Below are 13,375 nucleotides of genomic sequence, written 5' to 3'. Positions count from 1 at the left end.
TTTTAATCTGAATACTACCAGCTTCTTCAAAGGAATCCTTGATGATGTGACATTAATGTTCAGAGAATATCAGCGGTTACCACCATCTCTTCTTTATACACTGCTTCCTCTTGTTAGTATAACAGAGAGAAAGGTCCTGGCAGTAATATGTGTAAATGCATGGGAGAAATGAAAACACATAAATCAATAAGTGCTTTCATGGTCAAATTTCAGTTGGTTTCTATAGGACTTGTGTCAGCGTGAATATGTTTGAGGTTTGATTTGGACACAATAAGTTTGGATGTTAAGGTAAAGCCAGTCTTTTTGTTTTTTTTAAAAGAGTCTTTGCTCATTCTTCCACAGCTTGTTTGACATCCACTTGCATCCAGGAGCTATTTTTTTATTTACACCAATGTTAGCTGCTGCTCTGCAGGCAGGAAATGACTTTGTTTCCCAGAAGTATATCTGCAGGTTGCTTCAAATCTCTGTTCTTTATAGGGCTGGATGTTTACTCTTTTCTTCAGCGTTTTTGTATGGGATCATGTATTATTGGAACTATTTAAGAGAGGACTAATTCAGAACTGTCAATCATACTTTTTTTTAACCTAGTCATGGAAATCAAGGCTGTATAAGCTTGGCTTACATGTTTGGCCTCCGTGGAGTCATTAAGTGCAAAATACAGTAAGCGCAAAGTGAACTGTCCCTTACATATTTTATGTTTACTTGGAAGTAATCCCTAGTAAGTTCAGCAAGATTATAACCCCCAAATACATGTGTACAGGATTTTAACCTTAATGTGTGATCACCCTGTGGGGTTCCTTCACCCCAAATTAAAAATAAATGAGGAATGCCTGATATTAGAGTGGAATTAAAGCCTGGGATACTGATCAAGATAGAAGTCCAACTGTCCCAAACACAATTAGCTCCTCTTCTACCATTGTCACCTCTGCTAGTTGACTAGAGAACTTGGAGACAAGTCAGTCCCAAACTGGAGGATAGTGATGTCACAAAAAAGAGATGGCCATGAAAAGCAAATTGTTAAGATGTAGTAATCATCAAGATTTCAGTGGAATTTATTCAGGTATAACAAGGCACAGAATTGTTGGAAGATTTTAATACAGTAAATCTATTTTAGATTTTTTCCAGTTGAGGATTTCTGTCTTTAGTATGCTGTTACAATAAAGCCATCTTCACGTTTTCATAGAATCATAGAATTGTAGAGCTGGAAGAGACCACAAAGGCCATGTAGACTAATCCCCTGCAAATGCAGGAATCTTTTGGCCAATGTGGGGCTCAAACCCATGACCCTGGGATTAAGAGTCCTATGCTCTGCTGGCTGAGCATGTGAAGGAACCTTCACAGAATGAAGAGGAAACGGGATTCTACCACAAGCCCAGCTCCTAACATTAGGAACTCCCAGTGCCTCACCCCAACCTTAACCATGCATGAAGTGAGGAAGCCTACATGCATAGACTTTCCTTCTTCAGATGTTCCCTTTAATCATGTGGAGCCTTCTTCATAATGTGTGAAAAAGGCTTGAGCCTCTCTTACAGGGAAGGAAACCTGTGGTCCTCCAGATGTTGGTGGACTACAGATCCTATTATCCCTGACCTTTGGCTGTGGTGGCTGGAGCTGATGGGAGTTGGAGTTCAGCAATGTATGGTGGGCTGCAGATTCTCCATCCATGCCCTCCAGTTTCTAAAAATCATGTGTATTGTTGCAATTCCCATCCAGGCCACTCAGGGTGGGAGCAGGAATGGAAAAACAGAGGGTGGAGGAAACCACACCCAACAAATCTTACACTGCTTGTCTCCATCTGTGTGTTTAGTTGCTTGTATGGTGGCTGCTCAAGTGGTTCGGGTCGGTTATAACAATGCCAAAGGCAAACCCTTCAAATGAAAGGGGGCAGCTTTAACGTGACAGAACCATTCCAGCACCAATCATCCAAGCACGTAACACTGGAGGGAGGTTCCCACAAGGCTTGTAAATCAAACAGTAGCCGTGCCGCCAGCATATATGTGTGATGATTCCCAGCCATTTTTCAGAAATGAGAAGGGGACAGTGACTTCCAGATGATGCCATGTGTCGCCAAAGTTGCACAGAGCACACAAGATTTACTTAATTGGTTCAATGTCCCAGCAAAACTTGGGCTTTGAAGCCTTTCTTCAGAGGGAGATTATTTGGTTAAATGGCTTTTAATGCACACATAACATTCATTGGGTATTATGGTTTTTTGTGTAGCTACATTTATTACATTCCCCCCCCCAACCCTGAAGAAACTAAAATGGATACTTCATTGGGTCCATAAATCTTACGTGTGCCTTCCTAGAACCTTTATTACTCTGGGGCTATTGCCCTCCCTTATTGTCATTGGTCATCATAGTTCTGCAATTGGTTGTTTTCGATCAGGCATAGGCAAACTCTGCCCTCCAGATGTTTTTGGCCTACAACTCCCATGATCCCTAGCTAACAGGACCAGTGGTCAGGGATGATGTTAGGATTTGTAGTCCCAAAACATGTGGCGGGCCGAGTTTGCCTATGCCTGTTTTAGATACTGCATGGTGAATTTTTAAAAGTACTAAATGTACATTATGAAAACAGTGTTCTCACTCCTACAACTGTGCTGGCTAGGACTGATGGGGTTTGTAGTCCAAAACATCTGGCAGGCGCCTGGTTGGGGAAGGCTGAAGTAGATGGTCTAAGCAAGATCACGTAGTTGGAAGGACATCTATGCAGGTTTGTCAAGAAAGCACCTATGCCGCTCTATTCAAGAATAAATCCCATTAAGTTCAGTGGCCCTCTTACCGGTAGGTAAGTGTATGTAGGATTGCAACTGATATCTTTGCTCATGATTCCTCAACCTAAAAAAACTGGCTAGTTCTGATAATTGCTTGTACTTAATGAAAGCTATTACAGTAGAGAGAAATGATCATTTTGCAGAGTCTGTGGAAGAATTAAGGTTCTGGTTCAGTTTTCAATGGCAGTTACAATGTGCACTATTTCAGGGTCTTGCTGTCACAGGTGAAGTCCTGCTCCTGTAGTCTCGGTCCTTATAGAAAGACAACTTGCTTTTTTATAGCAAAGGTTGTTTAAGGCTGCAACTGATAAGATTTGCTTCTTGATGGGACTGGAAAAGCAGTAGTAATGCACAGAGTCTGCACTGGCTTTATTACAGCACTTTCAATACCTCTGTAGTTCAAGGCACACTCTGACATTTTGTTGTTGCACTGAGGTATGCTGACCCTGGCATGGTCTCCGCTCTGTACCACTCTGAAGCAGTTAGTATATCCACAAGACATAGTGAAGACCACTGTCTCCTACACCCTTTCTAAAAATGAATTAGCCCAACCCTCCATAAACCATGCCTATGCCAGTGAGGTTTCCATGTTCACAGATTTCTGTACATCTCTGAAAGGGATGGTGGACCCACCTACAAGCTCTACTTGTTGCAGTGTTTGCTTGACTACTAGAGGAAGCAGAATGTTGGGTTAGATGGGTACTTGGTCTGAACCAGGAAGAGTCATCATGAAGTGGCGGGGTGAGGAGTCCTTGTTTCCTGCTACAAAAATGGTGTGTGGATTAAAGCCTTGTGAATTATCTATTGCAGCTGGTGTCTGTGGGCAGAGCCTGTGGCCTCATGTTCTTTTCGCAACTGTTAGCTCTATTCCTTTACCAACATGAGTGTGCAGTCATGCATCTCTTATGGTCTTTCCCCATCAACAGTTCAAGTAATTCATTCTGCTTAGAAATGAGAGCAGTTCCATTGCCATATCAGTAATGTGAATAAATCTCTGTGCTAGCTTGTAGGGAACTAAGCTTCAGTATGGTCATGTTGAAGTGACCACAGGGCAAAGAGTCCAAATATCATGGACATTAGTTCTTTCACTTATGTGGTTCCATGGGGTTCTGTTTTGTCCCCAAACTTTTTTATTGCCTGCATGAAACCACTGATGGAAGAGTCATCTGGTGATTGGAAATTGGGTATCATCAATATATAGGTGATACCCATGTCTGTCTATCTATCTATCCATCTATCTATCATCTATCAATCAATCAATCAATCAATCAATCAATAATCTATCTCTATTGCTGTGGTGATCCTGAACTGTTGTCTGGGCTCAACAGACTGAATGTGAGCTAATAATCTGAAGTTTAATCCATGCAAGACTCAAGTGCTTTTTGAATAGTAGGTCTGGGTCATGTAGTTCTGGCTGTTGTATCACTCCTGGTTAGATCTAGGCAGGGACCCAGGTGGCGCTGTGGGTTAAACCACTGAGCCTAGGGCTTGCTGATCAGAAGGTCAGCGGTTCGAATCCCTGTGACGGGGTGAGCTCCCGTTGCTTGGTCCCAGCTCCTGCCAACCTAGCAGTTTGAAAGCACGTCAAAATGCAAGTAGATAAATAGGAACCGCTACAGCGGGAAGGTAAACTGTGTTTCCGTGTGCTGCTCTGGCTCGCCAGAAGTGGCTTTGTCATGCTGGCCACATGACGTGGAAGCTATACGCCGGCTCCCTCGGCCAATAATGCGAGATGAGCGCGCAACCCCAGAGTCGGTCACGACTGGACCTAATGGTCAGGGGTCCCCTTTACCCTTTACAGACTACTGCAATGCACTCTGTTTGGGGCTGTCCTTGAAGAGTATTACAAAGAGCTATTAAAAATGCAGCATCTGTTGTAGTTTTGGTGTTCACTGCTTAGGATGCATATATTATATCAGTTCTTTTTCATTAGCTCTGGTTCCTATTAATTTCAGATCACAATTCAAAGTGGTGTTTGCTACCTAGAGAGTCCTAAATGGCTTTGGGGCTAGGCTTTCTGAAATACCCTCTCTTCCCACATGGATCTGCATACAGTGGTACCTTGGGTTACAGACGCTTCAGGTTACAGACTCCGCTAACCCAGAAATAGTACCTGGAATTAAGAACTTTGCATCATGATGAGAACAGAAATTGTGTGGTGGTGGCGCGGCGGCAGCAGGAGGCCCCATTAGCTAAAGTGGTACCTCAGGTCAAGACAAGTTTCAGGTTAAGAAAGGACCTCCGGAACGAATTAAGTTCTTAACCAGAGGTACCACTGTATTCACTGCATTAAGTATCTGAAGATCTGTTCCGTGTTCCACCATCTTCACTGATGTGCTTGGTTGGGGGACATTAGAACAGCTCGTTTTGGCAGCAGCACCAGATTGTCTAGCTCCTTTGCAAAAGAGGTTTTATTTCCCCCACTTCTTTGGATGGCATAATGTTCTTTTAATCTGCCTTCAACTCCTGTTGTGAAGAGGTTTTTTTTAAAAAAGAAAGAAAGAAAAAAGAAACAACAACAACAACCTGACCCTAACAGCCCTACTGAATACTGATTGAGATACTGTATTTCTTTTATCTCAATATTTTAATTGTATTCTAGTGTTTTTTTCATCTGGAACCAGCCTTTCAGGGCAAAAAGTGAGATAGAAATTATTTTAAATAAATTTAAAAAATCAAGCAAAGGTTAAAAGGGCTTGGAAAGTTTTGTTGTTGTTTTCTTTGGTAGATGTAAAAAAAAACCAGAACTCTTGTGCTGTGTGGTCCTCTTGCATTATTCTGACCTGTGGAATAAAGTCTCTTCATCCAATAGGCTCTCAGTCAAACTTTTATACCGAATTCAAAGTCATTAAATAATTTATTCCCTTAAAAGCTTTGACTCTCTGTTATAAAGATCTTATCTCAAGGCACTCCCAAACTCCCCTTCTTGTTATGCTCCATGCTAAGTTATACTTGGCTCATTTCCTAGAAACTTTCTCTGAAAGATTTCTAAGCATACCAGATACTTACAATGAAACAATATGTGATAAGGCTTCTGCATAATATCTAGACATTTATCATCATTTTACTTAACCTGCCTATTTAGCCTAAATAGGAGCCACTCAAATTCCGACCAGCCTCACATTTCTGCAGTCTGGATTAATTTTATGGCCAAATATTTCATAATTTTTCTATAAATCTCTAGTCCTGTTCCATAGTCAAAAACACCTCATAGCAAATATGTTAATGTTATCTATGTGCTTCCAGCTTTGATGTCCAATATTGGAGTAAAAAGGTCAAATTGAGAATATTTTGTGAATGGGCTTTGTTGCAAATGCAAGATTTCAATTCCCTTATTCTTTTTCATTTGGAGTGAATGACATCATTTCTGCCAATCTGCAAGCCTTGTGCCTTAACAAATACTGTCCATGACAGCTTGTGAGGGCTAAATGCCATGACTGTCCTATTGGGTTTTTAAAAGAAGGAATATGTACTCTGATTTGGTCAGCATGTCGCTACTGGTACTATAATTTTGTAGTAAGTATTATGCAGATGCCGTTATTTATGTAGCTTGGCACGTACTTTGTGATGATGGTCAAGACCTGGTGCAGGGTTGCAGTTTCGGCAGCACTGCGACTGAGCAACTGTTTTACGTGCAGGAGGAGTCAGGTTCAGATCATGACATCTCCGGGTAGGACTGGGAAATGCACCCATATATTTTAAAATATATATTAAGTGGTTTATGATTGCTTTAAAATAAATGGCCTGTAAAATTCTAATGAGTTCATGCATAAGGCGGGCATTAACCCTGACTTCCAGTGTTCACATCCCAGCAATCTCTCTGTCTTGTACTGCAAATGTTTACATGCCCTTTTATGTTTAAATAATTTAATGTTTAAATAAATAAAGCTGTCCTACAATGCTTTTAAAAAGTGGAGTTAAAAACATTTTTTAAAGAACACATATTTACTCACGGTTAACTTTGCTTCTCCCAACAGCTGGGCATCCACATCAGGACTCGTGTTTTATAGTTCCTTTCTTTCAAACTGCAGACAAGGTAAGCGAATCAATTTTTTCAAGGGACTAACCAGAGACAATTTGGATTCTGATGCAAACTAAATGGAGGGAAAGCAACAAGTTGAGAATCAGCGTCCTCCTTAGGTTTCACGATGCCATCATTTTTGAAGTGCATCATGACCTGGGGAGCAGGCAGCAACCTAAAGTGGGGGTGATGAAGTCTTCCTCGAAAATGGGACGTATGCAAGGACACAGATTCTACATTCGGGTTTTTACTTCTACACAACTAGAGAGGGGTGTGTGCGAGTGTGATGTATGTGTGTATACATGCAACCCTAAGCACACCTACTCAGAAGGATGTCTATTGAATTCCATGGGACTTTCAGATAAGCAGACTTAGGATCACAGCCTTGGTAAGTGTAAAAATATACAAAGATAACAGTATATACCACAGAATGTGTGTGCACAAGAACTGGGGGCAGGAGTCTTGTGGCTTAACCAGAGACAATAACATTTTGAAGGATGGGAAAGCCCTTTTCTATCAAAATACACATTTAAATAACACGCACACGCGCGCACACACACATACATACTTCCAATAACCATGGTGCAATACTCGACAAAATGCAAAATCTCATGGATAGCTAAGTTCTGATCTTCGTATTAGAGATGGGGATCAAGTCCTTTTGTATAGAACAAGAGGGAGGGAGTCATGGATATTAGAGAAAAATAGATTAGCTCTGATCTCCGATGTCTCTGCTCTAGTGATTCAAACATAATTTCACTTAGTTTAAAATAATCTTTGCAAATTCATGTTGCTTATATAGCCTTCCTGGTAATATTTGCTTTATAATTGGATTGCTATATTCCCTCTGATTTTAAGTTTTATCTCCCCCCCCTTTTCTGCTAGCTGTTTCCTCTTAGCTCAGTGTTTTCTAATTATTATTTTACTTACCGGCTCATCTGCATTTTAGTTGCTTTATTGCTGTCTGTCTCCAGAAGAATCTTTTTAAGGGGGAGGAACTTTGGTTAAGCTAGTATTGTTAACTTTGTTGGCTAACATGAGAAGATGAACATGTAGATGATGAAACTAGAGCTGGGATAGCTCATTATTTAAGAGTGATGATCCAAGCTATTGTTTAAAAAATATTATTGACTTGTATGAATATAAATATTTAGAGCTACCGTAATTCAGAAAAAAATAAGGAGGCCTTTAATACATTGACCCCTTATCAATGCTTGTTCCCTTCCCTTTGGGACATAGAGAAATCATTTTGATAAGAAGGGATAGCTCTTTAAGAATCTTTAGATAGCTTTGAAAATGTGGTTTTGCTTATTGCAACTCTCAGTACAGTTTTTTGCATATGTTCTGTGCTCTCATAGCATATCTTGTTATATAAATATTGCTTGGTATTTTAAAAGTAAACCAAGGCTGAAATCCTAATCCCACTGGACATAAACTGAATTCAATAGGACTTGTTTCTGAGTAGACAAGGCTAGTATTGCAATGTAAGTTTTTTAAAAATGAACTTTCTCTCAAATAATTAAGATTCCTATTATCCACCCAGGTGGCACTGTGGGTTAAACCACAGAGTCTAGGACTTGCTGATCTGAAGGTCGGCGTATCGAATCCCTGCAACGGGGTGAGCTCCCGTTGCTCGGTCCCAGCTCCTGCCCACCTAGCAGTTTGAAAGCACATCAAAGTGCAAGTAGATAAATAGGGACCGCTCCGGCAGGAAGGTAAACAGCGTTTCCGTGCGCTGCTCTGGTTCGCCAGAAGCAGCTTTGTCATGCTGGCCACATGACCCGGAAGCTGTCTGTGGACAAACGCCGGCTCCCTCGGCCTATAGAGCGAGATGAGCGTCACAACCCCAGAGTTGGACACGACTGGACCTGATGGTCAGGGACCCCTTTACCTTTACCTATTATCCACATGATACTTGTCAGGTTTTCAGTTGCATCCCATCCCACTAAATTTTACTCAGAGTAGACCCACTTAAATTAATGGACCAAAGTTAGCTATGTTTGCTCTGTGTATGACTAGTACTGGGTACAACCCTATGTTCCTTATGGGTGTAAGGTAATCTCACAGGTTTTGTAACTCAAAGTTTGCTTAGCTGCTGGAGTGAGAACTTACCTGTGAAAAGCATATGGTAACAGGGGAACCTGAGTTGCCTTTTAGGTGTTGATGGACTCCAACTCCCATAAGCCCCAGTCAGAATTGTTGGTTGTCAGAGATTATGGGAGTTGTAGTTCATTAACATCTCGAGGGCCACAGGTTTGCCATCCTTTGGTGTTTCCAAAGACTGAATTCCTCAAGTATGCTTACAGTATTGTTGCATGTGAAACTAAGCAATGGCAATAGGTTCTACATTTCTTAGGAATTTGTGTAATTATCAAGAATAATTAGAACAACATAGCTGAGTGGTCTTTTTTTTGGGGGGGGGGAGACTGCTACTAGTCTGCAAACTGCTTTGTCCATCTTTGAAGAATAAGGGAAAGAACACAATGTCTTTAAACATCCTCAGTCTTGGGTGGCCTAAGATGCCACTCAGGGTATGTGTTGTGGGGTGTTTTTTTTAAGTAATCCATTTCTTCCTGTTAGGTAAAACATTCCACAATAAAACAGTGGCAACCGATAATTGTGGGATGCTAATGGAATGTTATAGTGTAAGTAAAATGGATTTGTCCCAACTTGGAATACTTTTGTATTGTATTTCTTTTTATTTCGCTTCAGTATCTGTAAGAGTTTAAACAATGCTTGGAAAAAAGCCTATGCTTATGCTCCGAGAAGTATTTGTGGTGCAATTCATTAAATTAAGGCTCCTAAACATGTCTCTAATTACCCTCTTAAGCCACTTATTCAGCACTAAATAGCAACTGTGTATTAAGAAATTTGCTTAAGGCTACCACCACCATTGCATTAATTTGTATCTAACTGTTTAGAAATACATTGCAAATGTTCCACTGTTATTGCACTAACATTAAAGCTGCAGTCTTAATTAATATAAATGAATACAAACTGAAGGAAGCGTGTTTTCAATTTTGGAAGAAAGTTTAAAGCCTCATTGGAAAAATAAAAGAACATCTACATATTTATTTATTTATTTTAAAATGCAATCCAAAACAAGTTGTTTAGCATTCCCGAAGCACAGTGTGTTTCAGTGCTCTTGGTAGCCAATGTGGTGCTCTTCAAGACATTTCAAAGGTTCTAAACCAGGCACCCCCAAACTGCGGCCCTCCAGATGTTTTGGCCTACAACTCCCATGATCCCTAGCTAACAGGACCAGTGGTCAGGGATGATGGGAAATGTAGTCCAAAACATCTGGAGGGCCGAAGTTTGGGGGTGCCTGTTCTAAACCTTGGAGATTTTAGCAAAATGCATTAAAAAGCCTATGAAGTATAACACAAATGTTACTTAATGCAAGTCTGAGACTAGTAAAAAGAATCATGGGCAACTTAAAACTGCCAGGAACGACTCCTCAATGCCTTCCACATGCACTGCATCAGGAAGATTTGGGGTACAGGAGGATTTGGGGCGCAGGACAGAATTCCAAACAAAGATGTGCTCCCCCAAGCCCACATTCCCAGCATGTTCACACTCCTGCCTCAGCGACATCTGCGCTGGTTTGGTCACGTCCACAGAATGGAAGATGGCAGGATCCCCAAGGACCTGCTCTACGGGGAGCTGGCTTCTGGCACCACAAACCAGCTGTGTGTTACAAATTTGTCTGCAAACATGACACGAAGGCCAACAACATCAACCCCACCATGTGGGAATCCCTTATGTGGGAATCCCTTGCAGATGACCACAGTGCCTGGAGGCAGGCGGTCAAGTTGTATATCCATAGCAGTGACCAGAGGAGAAATGACTTCTGGGAGAAAGTGTGTCTACAGCAGCACAACTGGATGCCTTCATCTGCCCCAGCTGTAACAAAACATGTCTCTCTCCGTACATTAAATATTTACCCCTTGAATATCCTTCATGGCTGTGGAACAGCAGGCACTGCAACTTTCCAACCTCATCCCCAAAGGCGAACTTCTCCATTGTTTCCAAAGTCAGAAAGCCTAAGAACACGTAGTGAGTTCATGGGAAAACCAGGAGCTTCATGATTTGTACTTCATTCTTAGCCACTCCACTCCACCTGCTGCTCATATGGACTAGCTTTTTGGACAGCAGTTTTCTTGTTGAGTTGTTCCTTATCCTGCTTTTTGAAAATACTATTTTTTATCTGGCTATGAGTTAAGATTCTATGTTTAGAGTGCAGGTGGTGACTATGAAGTTGCCAGTTTGCAAGTTGCTTTGTGTGTATGCGTGCTTCTGGGAAGATTTGATAATGCAGGTTTCAAGTATGTTTAGCCATAAACTTAAACCATCATTAGTTAGCATCCTTTTCTAACCCCGAGACCATACAGTGGTGCCTCGCTTAACGAATGCCCTGCTTAACGAAATTTCCGCTTAACGAAAGGATTTTTCAAGCGGAGGTTGCCTCGCTAGACGAATTCGTTTTATGAAAAATTCGTCTAGCGAATCACGGTTTCCCATAGGAATGCATTGAAATTCAATTAATGCGTTCCTATGGGCAAATTTTTTCAAAAAAATTTTCAATGCATTCCTATGGGATTCGCTAGACGAATTTTTCGGTATAAGAAAAGACCCGTGGAACGAATTAAATTCGTCTAGCGAGGCACCACTGTACTTGACTGCTTGGTGGAGAAAACAACTAATTTGCCAGAAATGCAAGGCAGTGACTGAGAGAAATACTGATACTCTGGTTCAGAGGAAGATGCAATTTTGAGCTCATTACCCTCCATCAGATCATACTGAAAAAGTGACACCACTTCTTTCCTGGGTGTCTCAGTTTTGCATGTTGTTTTCATAAAGTTAATGAAGGGAGAGATCTACAGTATTGAGCAAATGGTTTTTTAAATGCTAGCTGTACCCCCCGCCCCAGTGTACACACATAATACAGCACACACATCTCCAAAAATGTAACATTGCACAATGGAAATTATGCAGGAAATGATTTATATTTGGATCAGCAGTACAGAGTTAAGTGTCTTGACTGTTGTAACCTTTTTGTGGGGAGAGAGGTTATATACTGCAGGTATATTTCAGCTACACTAGTTTTTATAATAATTTATGAGCTGATTCACATGGGATCTGTTGTGTCCTCACAGACAAGTTTTATCTTCTCGACTTTCTCCTAGGTGGTACCATACTCCGTCATGAATTAGCCATGTAAATCAGTGGCCTTACTGTACCTTGCAAGAGAGCCTTAAGTAGAACTTGGGGAGGTCAGAATGCCTGAACTGAGAGTGAACTAGAGATCTAGAGCTGTCAACTTCTGAAGCACAAAATCCTACTAACTGGACAGCCACTAAGCCTATGAGGCATAGGTAGTAGTGGGGTCAGAGTCCATGCTCTAGGAAGCAGAGCTGCAAACCCTGTTTTGTGCATTATTTTCATGTAGGGCACTCACAATTTCAAGCTGCAGCGGGGTTACACTCTATGCACTTCTTCTCCAAGTCTCTCCATTTGCCCTTGACTCTCCAGACCACACTTTCTCCCAAGGAAACAACCCTTCCTAGCCCCGCTCTTCACTCTCTGCTTTTGCTTCACTGGGAAGTGTCATTGAGCTGTGCTCATTCTTCTTGTTTGTCTGGATAAAGGATGAAAAGATGTGGGGTGGCAAGGCTGGAGAAAATCCTGGCTTTTCTGTGCCTGAAATATGTGTATAATGGAAGGGTTCACATCCATTACTCTGACTACTTTTGCCCCTCGCCCTGTCCAGCACCAGCATGTGGCCTCTAAAAGGTTGTTCCCGAGGGAACACTTCCTTCTGTCTGAAAAAGTTTATTCACTCCTCATATAAATGTTGGTGTGTGTCTACCCCAGATGTGTAGCTTCAGGAAATCTGTGGTCTTGTTCTTCAGTAGAGCTGCTGATAATGAAATGCATGCTTTTGGCAATCCATTATAGCCAAAAAATAATATATATTTCAAGACAGCTGACTTCCAGCTATCTCTGGCTTCATTCTGTATATCTCCTGGGACTGCCGACTCACCACTTACTGGAATGGCTGAGCTTTCTTTTTACTAGTCTCAGACTTTAAGTAACGTTTCCGTTATACTTCATAGGCTTTTTAATACATTTTGCTAAAATCTCCAAAGTCTTGAACTTCTGAAATGTTCTGATGGAAGATGAGAATATACATACATGAAGTCGGCATGACGTGAGTTCGGTAAAGGGTCAATCCATGGATACTGCCGATATGTGAAGTACAGAATAAGCGGGCAAATTTGTGAAATTTATCCTTTAGAGGATTTTTGTTTAAAATTTTCCCTGAAGCATAACCCAGCTGTTGCTTCATATCTGATGAACAGCTTTTGTTTGTATGGATGGTTTACTCGTTTTTAGTTCGTTGAACTGGTTTTGTTGTTTAGAGATTGCATTTGTGTGTTTTCTTCTGTTTTTATTGTGTACACTGCTTTGACGGCTCTATGCTGTGAACCAGTTTATAAATCTGAAAAAATAATGATGATGAGGAAGAGGAGATTAGGGCAAGGATGGAGACTGCTGCATCCCATATTTGTTTATGC

The 13,375-nt window shown here is 41.2% G+C and overlaps 1 protein-coding gene across 7 annotated transcripts in view; it reads left to right on the top strand.

Annotated features, from left to right (window-relative positions):
- SULF1 (sulfatase 1) overlaps window positions 1-13,375 on the top strand; it is a 139,626-nt gene that overhangs the window by 46,634 nt on the left and 79,617 nt on the right. For all 7 annotated transcript variants that reach the window (XM_060277759.1, XM_060277756.1, XM_060277757.1 and 4 more), the window contains one exon: window positions 6,754-6,812. The gene's annotated coding sequence lies outside the window, so the exon portion shown is untranslated. The remainder of the gene's footprint in view (window positions 1-6,753; window positions 6,813-13,375) is intronic.

The sequence above is a fragment of the Zootoca vivipara genome, chromosome 8 (genome assembly GCF_963506605.1).
Source record: "Zootoca vivipara chromosome 8, rZooViv1.1, whole genome shotgun sequence".
NCBI lineage: Eukaryota > Metazoa > Chordata > Lepidosauria > Squamata > Lacertidae > Zootoca > Zootoca vivipara.
The sequence above is the reverse complement of the archived record's forward strand: the minus strand, read 5'-3'. Positions and strand labels throughout refer to the sequence as shown.